The 12,843-nt window shown below is 34.2% G+C and overlaps 1 long non-coding RNA gene across 1 annotated transcript; it reads right to left on the bottom strand.

Moving 5' to 3' along the window:
- Positions 1–9,652: 9,652 nt before the first annotated feature.
- Positions 9,653–12,161, bottom strand: LOC107943721 (uncharacterized). The gene is made up of 3 exons (XR_001696047.2): positions 11,748–12,161; positions 11,578–11,679; positions 9,653–9,987 (listed from the first exon to the last, which is right to left on the bottom strand). It is a non-coding gene; the product is annotated as an uncharacterized lncRNA (long non-coding RNA).
- Between the last annotated feature and the right edge of the window lie 682 nt (positions 12,162–12,843).

The following is a 12,843-nucleotide window of genomic DNA, read 5'->3' as shown; positions in this document are numbered from 1 at the left end:
CAATTCCGACACTACCTAATTTCGATCGGGAAAGATTACGACTCGTCTTTACATCCGAAACGAGCTCGTATCATGCATTCCATTGCAAGTTAAAGATAAACAACCAATACCATCAAAATGATATTTTTCAAAAGCAAGAATCTTCTTATCATTAGACAAAACAAATGGATCATCATCAATCAAAGAATGACAAATAGCCACGTCAAAGTTCAAATTCTTTCTAAAGACCAAATCATCAACAGTGTGTCCATCAACAATCGAGTAAGGCAGAAGTGCTTTAAAATTTTCAACATTCATACCTTGCTTACCTTTTGGCATAGGCTTCGAGAGGTATTGGAGTTTAAAATTATCGTCACTTGGCCTTCCGGAGACCTGAAAAGAGGAAACAAAACAAGACAAATTCTCATGTGGTTTAGTAAACAGATTCCTCACTTTTTCTTGCTCTTTTGCCTCCTTTTCTCTCGTTTGTTTTTCTAACTCATTGTCTTTTCTTTCTTTTTCAATTTTCTCTTTTTCCTCACACTTTTGTTCAATCTCAATTTCTTTTTCGATTTCTTTCTCTTTTTCACATCCTTTTTCAATTCAATTTCTTTTTCCATGACACTCGTTTCTTTTACACTCTCGTTTCTTTCTTCAATCTCACTCTCTTTTTCAATTTCTTGTTCCTTTTCTTTCATTTATTTTTTTCGTCTCTCAATTTCATTCCATATATGCTCATTTTCTCTCATCAACATTTCTTGTCTTTCCTTTCTTCTTATTTCTTTTTCTTTTTGCCTCGCTCTTTCATTATAGGATGGAGATGTTACAAATGAATCAGCACGAAATGACTCTCGTTGGGTATAATTGGAACGACTTTCATACAAAAAATGATCACCTCTTCGAGATTGATTCTTGGCGGACGAATACCTCGGTGCATACGAAGGACTACTTGTGATTTCTCGTTCGTCACCTCGGAAAGCTTTAAACTCAAAACTTGCTTTGCTTCGTCTTGAGTTCCTCGTTGAATAGGAATCATGGTATGAATCTCTTCCCAAAAAATCAATGGATGTGTGCCTTCGTGATGATCTTGTCTCCGTCTCTTCACCCGGTGAGTTTGGCTTCCATCGGGCTCTTTCCTCCACTCGATCCAATCGATCATGCAATTTATCAAATTTTGATTTCACCATTCTACGCATCTCTTGCATCAAATATTGGAATTCTGATTCGGGAAATGTTTCTCGAGACATGATTAAGTAATGACAAGAAGATGTTAGAAAAAAATAATAAAGAAAATAAATACCTTACCACAAACCTCACAAATTCGCTCGAAAAGGAAATAATGATTTTCACTCGCACTCGTGTTTACATTCAAATTTTGGCTTTTTCTTTGATGTAATTTCACTCGTGCCTTTTTCCACTCAACCTCTTCTCACAATTTCGTGATTTGTCTCGGTAGACTTAATTTGCTGCTTGAGGGTCGGTTTCAAATTGGTTACAAGGGATAATGTCGGGTGTAGGGTAGGCTGAATAAAGAAGAAAATTGGTTTAAAGTGTGGCGTTGGGATGGGTAAATAATGGTAGGAAGGGAAACTTGATGATCGGAGTAATAAGAGATGAAAATAAAACTCACAGGACTTTTCACTTTTTTTCTTTTTTTTACTTTTTTTTCTTTTTTTGCTCACTTCTTTTTTTTTGAATTTCAATTTTTTTGATACTCCAATACAATAGTAAGGTAAATACAATAAAGAAAAGAGAAAATAAAATAAAATTACAACTCGAGATTTTTTTGATTTTTTTTAAAACTTTTTTTTACAAACCTATCTTTCGAGATAGCTACGAAAGTCGGTGCTCCTCATTTTGCAAGCTCTGATACCAAATGATGTGATCCGGCCCGATTAATTGAGTCGGGTTCACTTAAGATGCCCGATCGTCGACGAGAAGCTCGTTCAAATTTGTAGATAGATGGAGTTTGAATGTTTTATAAGTGGAAGGTAGGCAAAATGGGTTCAAAGGATGGGTTTTGGTTTGATGAAAGATAGGTTCGGTTTAACAAAGAATTAAGTTACAAAGATGATAAATAAATGGAAATGGATAAAGAACTCAAACTTTAAGAATGATTCAATACTAAAAAGTATTGCCCCGAGTCTTATATTGCTTAAGGTGAATTTTGATGAAGGATAGAAGCGGACCTTGACCCGTTACCTATATGGAGGTAAGAACCAAAGGTATAGGAAGATGGTTGAACGCCACACCGATTCGGTGATAAGTTCAATGGAGTTCGGATTGACACCACTAGCAAGCTAGATAAGTCGCTTCGAGACTCGAACGAAAGAAGAGAGGAGGTAACCTCACAAGAACAAAAGTTCTATTAAGTTTAATTGATCAAATTCTGTAACCTTTTACAATAAACAAGTAAGCTATTTATAAGCCTAAAATGCCTATTGATATTCGGCATCTATGTTGTTCACACTAACTTAAATTCTGTTCACACAGGTATTTAACATGTTCACACAAATAGCATTAAAATCCAGTTCATGCTTGAAGATGGTACATGAATTGGCCGAACCATCATGATGCTTCACTTGATGCATTCATGCATCCTTAGCCTTGAAGAATCTCCATAATTCCATGAATGTGCAGTTCTTTAATGATCCTACATCTCCCTTGGCTGAATGAGGCATTAATGTGCCTAAAATACTTGAATGGTCATCTTGAAAATGCATGAATCATGCATGAAACGTCCCATGTATTTTCCCCCATAAATATGATCCATGAATCTTCAAATACATGAACTTTCAGCAACTCCCTCTTGCATGAACGTCCCAAATGCATGTGCTCCTTTAAATGCCATCCATTGAACCTCAATTGTGCATGCACACTCCCATACATTGCACCAATCCGTTCATGAACCTGTAGCAAATTAAATCAGCAAGTTAAATGCATTTCAAACACATTAAATTAGCAGCATATGAACTCAATAATTTGCACATTAAATTTGGCCATACATATTAACAATTTTAGACATATTTAAAACAACATAATTAATTAAGTATTTAATTTAGATATAATTAAAACACTTAATTAATTATTTGTCCAGATTTTAACAAATTAACTAACTTAAGATAAACAACTAATTTAACTAATGACAAATTAAATGGTTTATTTCAGCAAAATAAATGCAAGCTAAAGAAAGCAAAAAATAAGCTCATTGGGTTAAGATTGAGCTGAATTGAGCTTGAGTGAGTTGACTTGAGCTCGAGTGAGCTGGAAACGAGCTAAACGGAGCTTAACGAAATGAAATTGAACTAATTCAGCTCGCATGGATTTGCAAACAATGCTTAGGGAGCTGATCCAAAAGTGTGCCCGGGGCATGGTCGTATCATCTACCCGGGCCGAATCACATCATACATATTAAATTTAGTTCACATTAGTTATATTAAGTATGTCTTAAAAGTGTTTATTAATGATAATTAAATTTGTCATAACCGAATTTAATGTTGATATTTGTGTTCACATTAGTTTGAATTAATTCTGTTCACAATTCTTGTAGAAACGCAATGGACATATGGAGATTAAAAGCAAGCATGAATTTTGAAGGTGCATGGACGGTTGGGGGACTTGAATCTCTTAGGTGCATGTTCGGCCAAGTGCATGTATGACCATATTCAATGTCTTTAAGGTTCATGAATGTTTCCATTCATGTATGGTGTGCTATCTCTTCATTCTCTAAGGTGACCATTCGACCAAAGGACACTCACACATGCATGAAGATAGCTTGGCCAATTAGCTTCCCCATGACTCTCCTTAATTCGTTCACACCTATGTTCACATGGCAAGACTATTCGGTTCACCTTGTTCACACTAGAAGACTCTTCAACATTCAGTTTCACACACATGATGACCCTTAGAGTGTCCACAATTAATTCATACTTTTTGGCCAAACATTGCTTCATTTAACAAGGTTGGCCGAACCTCACAAGTGACCATTGGACATCATGCATTCACTTAGGGCACGTTTGGTTCGCTGTATTGGATTAGAGGTGTAATGGAATAGAGGTGTAATAGCAAATCAACTGTTTGGTTGAATGTAATGGAATAGAGGCGTAATAGTAAAACTGTGTTTGGTTGAATGTAATAGAGGTGTAATAGCATAATGGAGAAAACTAAAATGACCAGAATACCCTTAGCATAAATTTGTTTTGGTAAATGATTATTGTTATTGTTATTTAAATTTTAATAAGATTATTTATTATCAAAAATAAATAATTTAATCATATTTAAACATGATTATTATTAAATATATTAAATATATTATAATTAAAATATATAATTTAATAAAATTCTTAATAATTAATATTCTTATATGAATTTACTCAAATCATAATATATGATACTATAAAAGATAATTTGAAATGATTAATATTAAATATATTTTAATTAAAATATATGATTTAATAAAATTTAAAATAATTATAACTAATAAATTATCTTATATGAATTTGTATAATTTAAAATAATTATTATTACATATAATTTAATAAGATATAATGATACGGGGTTGCGCGCGGACCAAGATCGAGTTGCCAAGTCACGAGAAACTCCTACGAAAACCCTAAACAATTAGATCTGAAACGAAACAGAAAATTAAAAGATTAGATTTTTGAATTTTCAGATCTGAAATAAAATCTCCAAATCAGCAAAGAATCAAATTGAGAATAGAAATAAGTGTTAGGGTTCTTGAAACCCTCAAGGAGATTGTGATTCTGCCCAATTGAACACCAAGATAGTTTCCCCCAAATTTCGACAATCTAATTTCACCCAAAAAGAGTATGGAAAAACCCTAGAAATTGGGGATTTTTGGGCTGATTCCTTAAGATAGAAAAAGGCTGAAAACACAATAAGAACAGAAAATAGATTAGATAATGATTCAGCACAAGTAGAAATAAAGAAAGAAGTGACAGTAAGAAATTAAAAGATAAGTCCTAAGAAGCCTTGAAATCTCGAAAGATCTCACAACTCCCTTCAAACGGCTCTAATCTCCCCTCCAAAAAATATCAATGGCAAGAAGAAGGTTGAAAATGGCTCCCACAATCACAAGATTGTTAAAACAACTTCTAAAGAAAACTCAAGAGAGAAATCTTGGAGAAAACTCAAAGAAAATTCTGCTCTCAACAAATCTGAAATTTTAATAATAATGATAAGTGTTTAACAAGGTGGACAGTCATGCCTTTAAATAGGCCTTATAACTAGTCCTAATCTAATTAGAAAACTAAAATAAAAAAAACTCCTAATTATTTTAATATGGAAATTCGGTCAAAGGTCATTTTATCTGGGACTCTTGGGCCGAATATTGACATAAAAATTTAAACTAAGTAAATAAATAAATAAATAAATAAAAATAAAAATAAAACTTTACAACTTGGGCCACTTTGACAATTTGGCCTGATTTTCAACTAAGTATGGATGGATTTCTTGATTGGGCTGGGAATTTGCTTATTGGGCCTCGCCTTCAAGAATTTGGGCTTTTGTGACTCGTATCATTCCCCCCTTCCTCAAAAAGATTCGTCCTCGAATCTGAAAAATCAAATGAACTCGACTTTCCTCTATCGAACGGGACTAATGGCAATTGAGTCCACTGAAAAGAATAGCCATGAGATAGTAAATAGCAACGGAAACAAGCTTGTAGTCCAATCATAAGCATAACAGAACAGGTATAACGTATGTGAATGGACAGATTCAGATTACCATGCAAACAATCTAATTTACTCACCACTGCCTCGTCAAATATTTGAAACAAAGATGGACATGTTTTAAGGCATTCAGTCGTCTCACATTGTTCCCACAAACCATGAATAAATTGCGAGTAATAAATCAAATGGTAAACATAATCGTCACAAGTAGGTATTTGAAAAGATTCACATGGTTCACAGAGTTGCATAATCATACCATGCATTAATCGACGGTCTATAGATTCACTCACACATGCATTATCAAAAACAAGAATCTTTTTATCAACCATCAAAACAGATAGATCATCAATAAATAAAATAGGACAGTCAAGCACGTTTCGATCTAAGTGTTCATCAACACGATCTTTATCACTATCTGAGGAGTACAAAAGTGTTTCTAAGGTTTCAAGCATCTTACCTCGATAAGCAGAAGAATAAGGGTCGATTTTACCTTTTTCATTTAAAACAAACCTTCGCTCATCGGGGGCATAGTGTAGTCGAATCTCCGTTGTTGAGTTAACCTTTGTCAAATGGAACTCAAACTTCATGTACAACCACATAAACTGTTTAAGGCACGAATATAAATTGAAAACAAATTTGGAAAATTTCATTACCTTATTCTCCAAAACAGATTTGGACAAATTTGAGGATTTTACACAAGGTAAATCAAGAGAATAACAAATCACGCTTCTTTTCGTAATGACTTTATCAACCACAATCGAAGAGTAACAATTAATCGGATCAAAATGAGGGGATCTTTTAAGAACTAAGTCACCAAAAGTTTTATCAATAATTTTCAAATCTGCACTGGACTCGGTTTCTAAAATTTCCTTACCTCGCTTACCTTCGGGATCATGTAGTGTGATTTCATCTTTGCCTAAGTTGATTGTATGAAAGCGTCTTTCATTTGAGAGGTATTGAAGTTGAAAGTTATCTTTCGATCTTTCGGGAACCTGAAAAGTAGCAACACAAGAAAAATTCATATCTTGGTTAGTGGAAACATTCCTCACTACCCTTTCCACGTCTTTTTCTTTTGTTTCTTTTTCTAATTCATTTTCTCTTCTTTCTTCAATTTCTTTTTCACTCTCAATCTCTTTTTGCTCTTTTTCATTCTCTTTTTCTTTTTCCTCACTTGTTTTAACAGAATTTTTCAGTTTGATTTGGTCCTCATGGACTTGTTCCGGAGTGAGCGGCACTAAGGTGAGTTTCTTTCCTTGATGCTTGAAAGAATACCTATTGGTACGACCATCGTGAGTGACTTTTCGATCCAGTTGCCATGGTTCTCCTAGCAACAAATGGCAGGCTTGAATAGGCATTACATCACACACAACTTCGTCTTGATACTTACCGATAGAAAAGGCGATGCGCACTTGTTGAGTGACCTTAAATCGGCCTTCGTTGCTAAGCTCTTGTAGTTGATAAGGTTGTGGATGCTTGGTAGTGGTTAAGCAAAGCTTTTCCACCATCGTCGTGCTGGCTACGTTCGTGCAACTTTCACCATCAATAATAACTCTACAAAGCTTCCCTTGTACATGGCAGCGAGTATGAAAGAGATGTTCTCGTTGCTGCTCACTCTTTGGTTTTGCCAAAGAAGGTTGCTCACGATCATGAAAATCATCATCCATTCTAGGGACACGTCGAGGGTCGCGCCTATGGGGCTGGTTATCCCGATCTTCCTTGATTGGATATCGATATTGAGGTTCTTGATTCAATCGTACCTCATTGACGGTAGCAGTCAAGGCTCGAAGAGCAGCAGCCTGTTCATCCAACTGTTGTTGGAATTTTTTAAATATGTCACTATTATTATCACCTGTAGACATTTTTTTTAAAACCTGCAAAACACTCAACACTCAAAAATAAAAGTTATCAAACCTCACCGTTAATCACTCAAAAAGAAAAAATCAAATTCTCAATGAGGTCGAATTCAATCTTGTGAGTTCTTTATCAGAGTTTATATCAACCAATTAGAGAGTGTGAACCAAACTACCAAAGAATCCTAATTTGCACTAGGATGCCAAAAACTGACGAGACACCAATTGATTCGTGTTGCACCGAGGAAGAAGTTGTGCACACGTTTAAATCCTACTAACACAAGAAACAAGAAGGTGTTAGATAACGTAAAGGAAGAATAAAGGTAAACAAATGAAAACCTACAGCTAAGAATCAATAAAAATTGCTGAAAACAGAAAACCCGAAAAACTGTGGAGTAACTTGACAACTTCGTTCGAGGTGTTCCCGATCTCCAAAAATCACGAAATTAAATCTGGAGTGTCCTTATATATTGAATTTTTGATCTGGAAATTTTGGGCACCAAATTCAACCCGCTAAATCTTTTATTAAATTTTTATTGAATTTCGTATTTTTTTTTATTTTTTTTGACTGATTTTTTTGCGAGAATAATTTTTTATATTCAATCACAGTGCCAAAAACATGTATGTAAAATTTCAGATCAATCGGACAACGTTTACCCACTCAAATGAATTTTTTTTGAACAATTTTTCTGGGTAAAACTGCCGTTTATGCTTTAAAAAATAGAGATCAGTTTAGAAATCAACCAAGAACACCCAAAACGCCCAAAATCTGATACCAAATGATACGGGGTTGCGCGCGGACCAAGATCGAGTTGCCAAGTCACGAGAAACTCCTACGAAAACCCTAAACAATTAGATCTGAAACGAAACAGAAAATTAAAAGATTAGATTTTTGAATTTTCAGATCTGAAATAAAATCTCCAAATCAGCAAAGAATCAAATTGAGAATAGAAATAAGTGTTAGGGTTCTTGAAACCCTCAAGGAGATTGTGATTCTGCCCAATTGAACACCAAGATAGTTTCCCCCAAATTTCGACAATCTAATTTCACCCAAAAAGAGTATGGAAAAACCCTAGAAATTGGGGATTTTTGGGCTGATTCCTTAAGATAGAAAAAGGCTGAAAACACAATAAGAACAGAAAATAGATTAGATAATGATTCAGCACAAGTAGAAATAAAGAAAGAAGTGACAGTAAGAAATTAAAAGATAAGTCCTAAGAAGCCTTGAAATCTCGAAAGATCTCACAACTCCCTTCAAACGGCTCTAATCTCCCCTCCAAAAAATATCAATGGCAAGAAGAAGGTTGAAAATGGCTCCCACAATCACAAGATTGTTAAAACAACTTCTAAAGAAAACTCAAGAGAGAAATCTTGGAGAAAACTCAAAGAAAATTCTGCTCTCAACAAATCTGAAATTTTAATAATAATGATAAGTGTTTAACAAGGTGGACAGTCATGCCTTTAAATAGGCCTTATAACTAGTCCTAATCTAATTAGAAAACTAAAATAAAAAAAACTCCTAATTATTTTAATATGGAAATTCGGTCAAAGGTCATTTTATCTGGGACTCTTGGGCCGAATATTGACATAAAAATTTAAACTAAGTAAATAAATAAATAAATAAATAAAAATAAAAATAAAACTTTACAACTTGGGCCACTTTGACAATTTGGCCTGATTTTCAACTAAGTATGGATGGATTTCTTGATTGGGCTGGGAATTTGCTTATTGGGCCTCGCCTTCAAGAATTTGGGCTTTTGTGACTCGTATCATATAATTTCATAAAATTATTGATAATAAATTTTCTTATATGAATTTATATAATTTAAAATAATTTATATAATAAATCTATTGTATAACTTTCTCAAAGAGGTTCTTTCATCGTCGGGCATGGGTGTTGAAACCAAATACTTTAAGAAAAATGAATACTCTGACAGGGTATAAAAAAGGGATACTTCAAGCAAAATGAAGAGTCGGAGAAACATAGCTCTGTATATTCTCTCAGTTGCTATATTTTTTGGTTTTCTTACCTTATTCTCTGAATTTTCTTCCTCAATGAGGTTTTTTTTTATTTTTTGATTTTAGCTTTGCCCCTATGGCATGAACCTTGTGATGAATTAAAAAATTAAAGAAATATATAAAAAATGGGTAAAATTACAATGAATCATTACTCCAAAGTTATAAACTAGTTATTCTAATATGATATTAAAATGCCAAGAGTGCAAAACAAATAATTTTCCAAGGATACCAAATCAGAAGGGACTTAAAAGGCCAACTAGACAGAGAAATTCAAGCAGATGCATCGCCGTATTTCATCATTGATATGTTGCATTTTGGATCATAATTCAAATTCAACTACAAATTATAGGTTAATGGGTTTGAAGCAGCACCAACAACTGTAGCCATGGGATTCGACAAATTGGGAGTAGCAAGAATTGCAGTAGTGGTGTTTGATGGAACTGTAGTTCCTACATTCAAACAAGTTTAGTCAGTTAAGTATCTAGCATTTCAATATGATTCAACAAGCATACAATTCAATGTTATAAGAGGTAAAAGCATAACATTTGCCACTCTAAGTCATGTCAATTGCCGGAAGGTAAATGAGCAGAACTGCTAAAAGCTGGTGACCTTTAAAGCCATTATCAAGCCCAAAAGAACAGCAAAATAAAATAATTCGTTGTACATATCAGATATAGATTTTAAACATCCGACCCCAGCCTCTCTCAAAACCTTCCCTCTTCTATCTCGATGAGGAAATTACACAAAAAAGGGAATGGAAAAAAGAAACAACGTAAAATCCTAACAGCTATAATTCCTTAAAAGTTACACCAAGGAGTATAACTGCACCGCATCACATGATCAACCAGCACCGTTTCTATTGAAGTTAATATATTGAAAACGGAAATATAACTACACTGCACCACACGATCACCCAGCATCATTTCTCTTGAAGTTAATACAATACTGTTTTCAACAAAGTTATAAGCTAGTTAGGGGTCACCACTTCTAAACGCATAATAGTAGCATAGGAGATACATGTTTATGTTTGACCCGTTCTAAGCCAACACCCTTGACTTTGAAAATTGGAGAATCTCTATGGTTCCTTTTCCTTTTCAATGCCTGGCCCTTTGGCTAACTTGAGCTTTTCTCTTTATCGTTTACCATTCTAATACATTTTATATTTCTTTTCTCTTAATACTCATATTTGGTTTGCCATTTCCAAGATTCACGACGGTAGTTATACAAAGATGAATAGGCATATTCCTGGACATATATGACAGTTTTAAGTAAAACTGCTTTGCTATTTATAGATCAATGATTTAGGCTTGATTTATAAATTACTCAGGCGCATGCACATCTCATAATCCTTCGTATTCACCAATGTGCATCAAAGACCATCTAATAAGATAAATCCCAGAATCAGCCATATGACCTCACCTAAGAATGAAGAGCTCGATCAGACAAACAAAACCTACGGAGCATTTTAATTGCTCTCATTTCCCGTATCACTTACATGAATAACAATAGTTTTGGTTAATTTCATTTCCAAGTCAAATTACATCAGATGTTCACTAGAAAGAATCAGAAGAGTAAATTTGTTAATCACATCAAAGCAGTGCTTGAATATTCATACACAGATGACCACATAATTCTCTAAAAAGGACTTCTTGAAAGCTTCTATTGCAATCTCGCTAATGACCAAAGCAAATAGATAAGACTTTAATTAAAACAAAGACAACAACCTAAAGTAGCAAAGGAAACTAAAAAACTATTGGAAACAACCACACGATTATTGAGGCAATGAGGTCTAATTTTTCTACAGAATCATATGCCTATTTCATGCATAAATGACTGCATAAGTCTACGCAAAGGATATCTTTAGTTTCAAGTTCAATACTGCTAATGACCAATGTATATGAACAAGTCAACACCATAATTAAACAAGATGACAAAATGAGATACTCCATCCATTCGTGGCCCAATGAAATTGCTAAAAAAAATAGAATACCATTGAAAAAATCACAGGCATATATTTTTACTCAAGCAAAAGCTTGTACCATGATGCTGCCTTGGATCATAAATCACCATCTGAGATGTATCTGGACGAAGGACTTTAAGAGAAGCAGTCGGAACACCTGATGGTGCTGATGTACTCTTATCTGCACAAATGAAAACAAAAATTAGCCCAATGAGTATTAATAGTAACCTGGAACAAGAAACGGTGTACCTGTCATTGCAGATCCATTAGAGAGAGCTGACTTATCCACCTTCTTACCAATGTTTTTAGAGAGCCACTGAAGAGAATATCAATGAGTTCAAAAATTAGCAAATGCAATTTCAATGATTCAAACATAGAGGTACAGAAGCAATTTTAAGAGTTATACTTACAGTTTTCAAAGGAAAAAGAAATTACACATAAACAAGTCCCAAATTTTTTCATATCTATTGCTGAGACATGAGCAACAAATTTGCGGTTTTATGAAAGAACAATAAAGCATGTTCAAGCTTAAAGCATCTAAAAAGTAGGTGTTAATCATGTTATCCGGACAGGTTTCAATAATCTAGGGCAAGAAAAGATCATAACATTTCATTTTGACTCGAGGTTCCAAAGGCAGATGTGCATCCGGTACAATCAGAAACTCTAAAATGAGCCAAATTATGCATCGGCCTTTGCAATGACATTACAATGACCATAACAAACACCAAGGTTATGACTAAAATAAAAGAATAACAACCCTAGTTGCTGATATGTTATAGAAAAAGTTGGAAATGCTACATGGTTATCTTGACATGGAAATTTCCGACCTCATTACATCACTGAACTTCAAAATTTCCCATCAGTTGTAAACATAGCATATTACTTTTATTTACGACATACTTCTCAAATACATCAGATCAACCTAAATAGTCATCAATTGTATAACACTCACTGCCACCCTCAAGATATTGATAGATATCTCTACAACTATCTTTATCATGAAAGATTAAGAAGAAGGCCCTTGTTGCAAGACCAAGTACCAAATAAGGCTACACAGCTATGGCTCATTCTTCTGTGGACTTATTTGGCTAAGATACTTGCTAGAGGAACTTCATTCTTCTTCTTAGGTTTGCACCTACACGATGTGTGTGTATGTGTTTATCTTTGTCCCCTTCTAAAATTTTCAATACTACTCAAAACTACTACCAAGCATAAAGCCTCCATTCTTTTGGCTACTAGCTTCAACATAGATGCCAAAATGCTGCTTGCAAAAACAGGCATAAACCAAAATCAGGTAATCATCAAAATCCCCACCTAAAGAGCAAATCACCATTCACAGACCAGG

This window comes from Gossypium hirsutum, chromosome A11 (genome assembly GCF_007990345.1).
Source record: "Gossypium hirsutum isolate 1008001.06 chromosome A11, Gossypium_hirsutum_v2.1, whole genome shotgun sequence".
Taxonomy (NCBI): domain Eukaryota; kingdom Viridiplantae; phylum Streptophyta; class Magnoliopsida; order Malvales; family Malvaceae; genus Gossypium; species Gossypium hirsutum.
The sequence above is the reverse complement of the archived record's forward strand: the minus strand, read 5'-3'. Positions and strand labels throughout refer to the sequence as shown.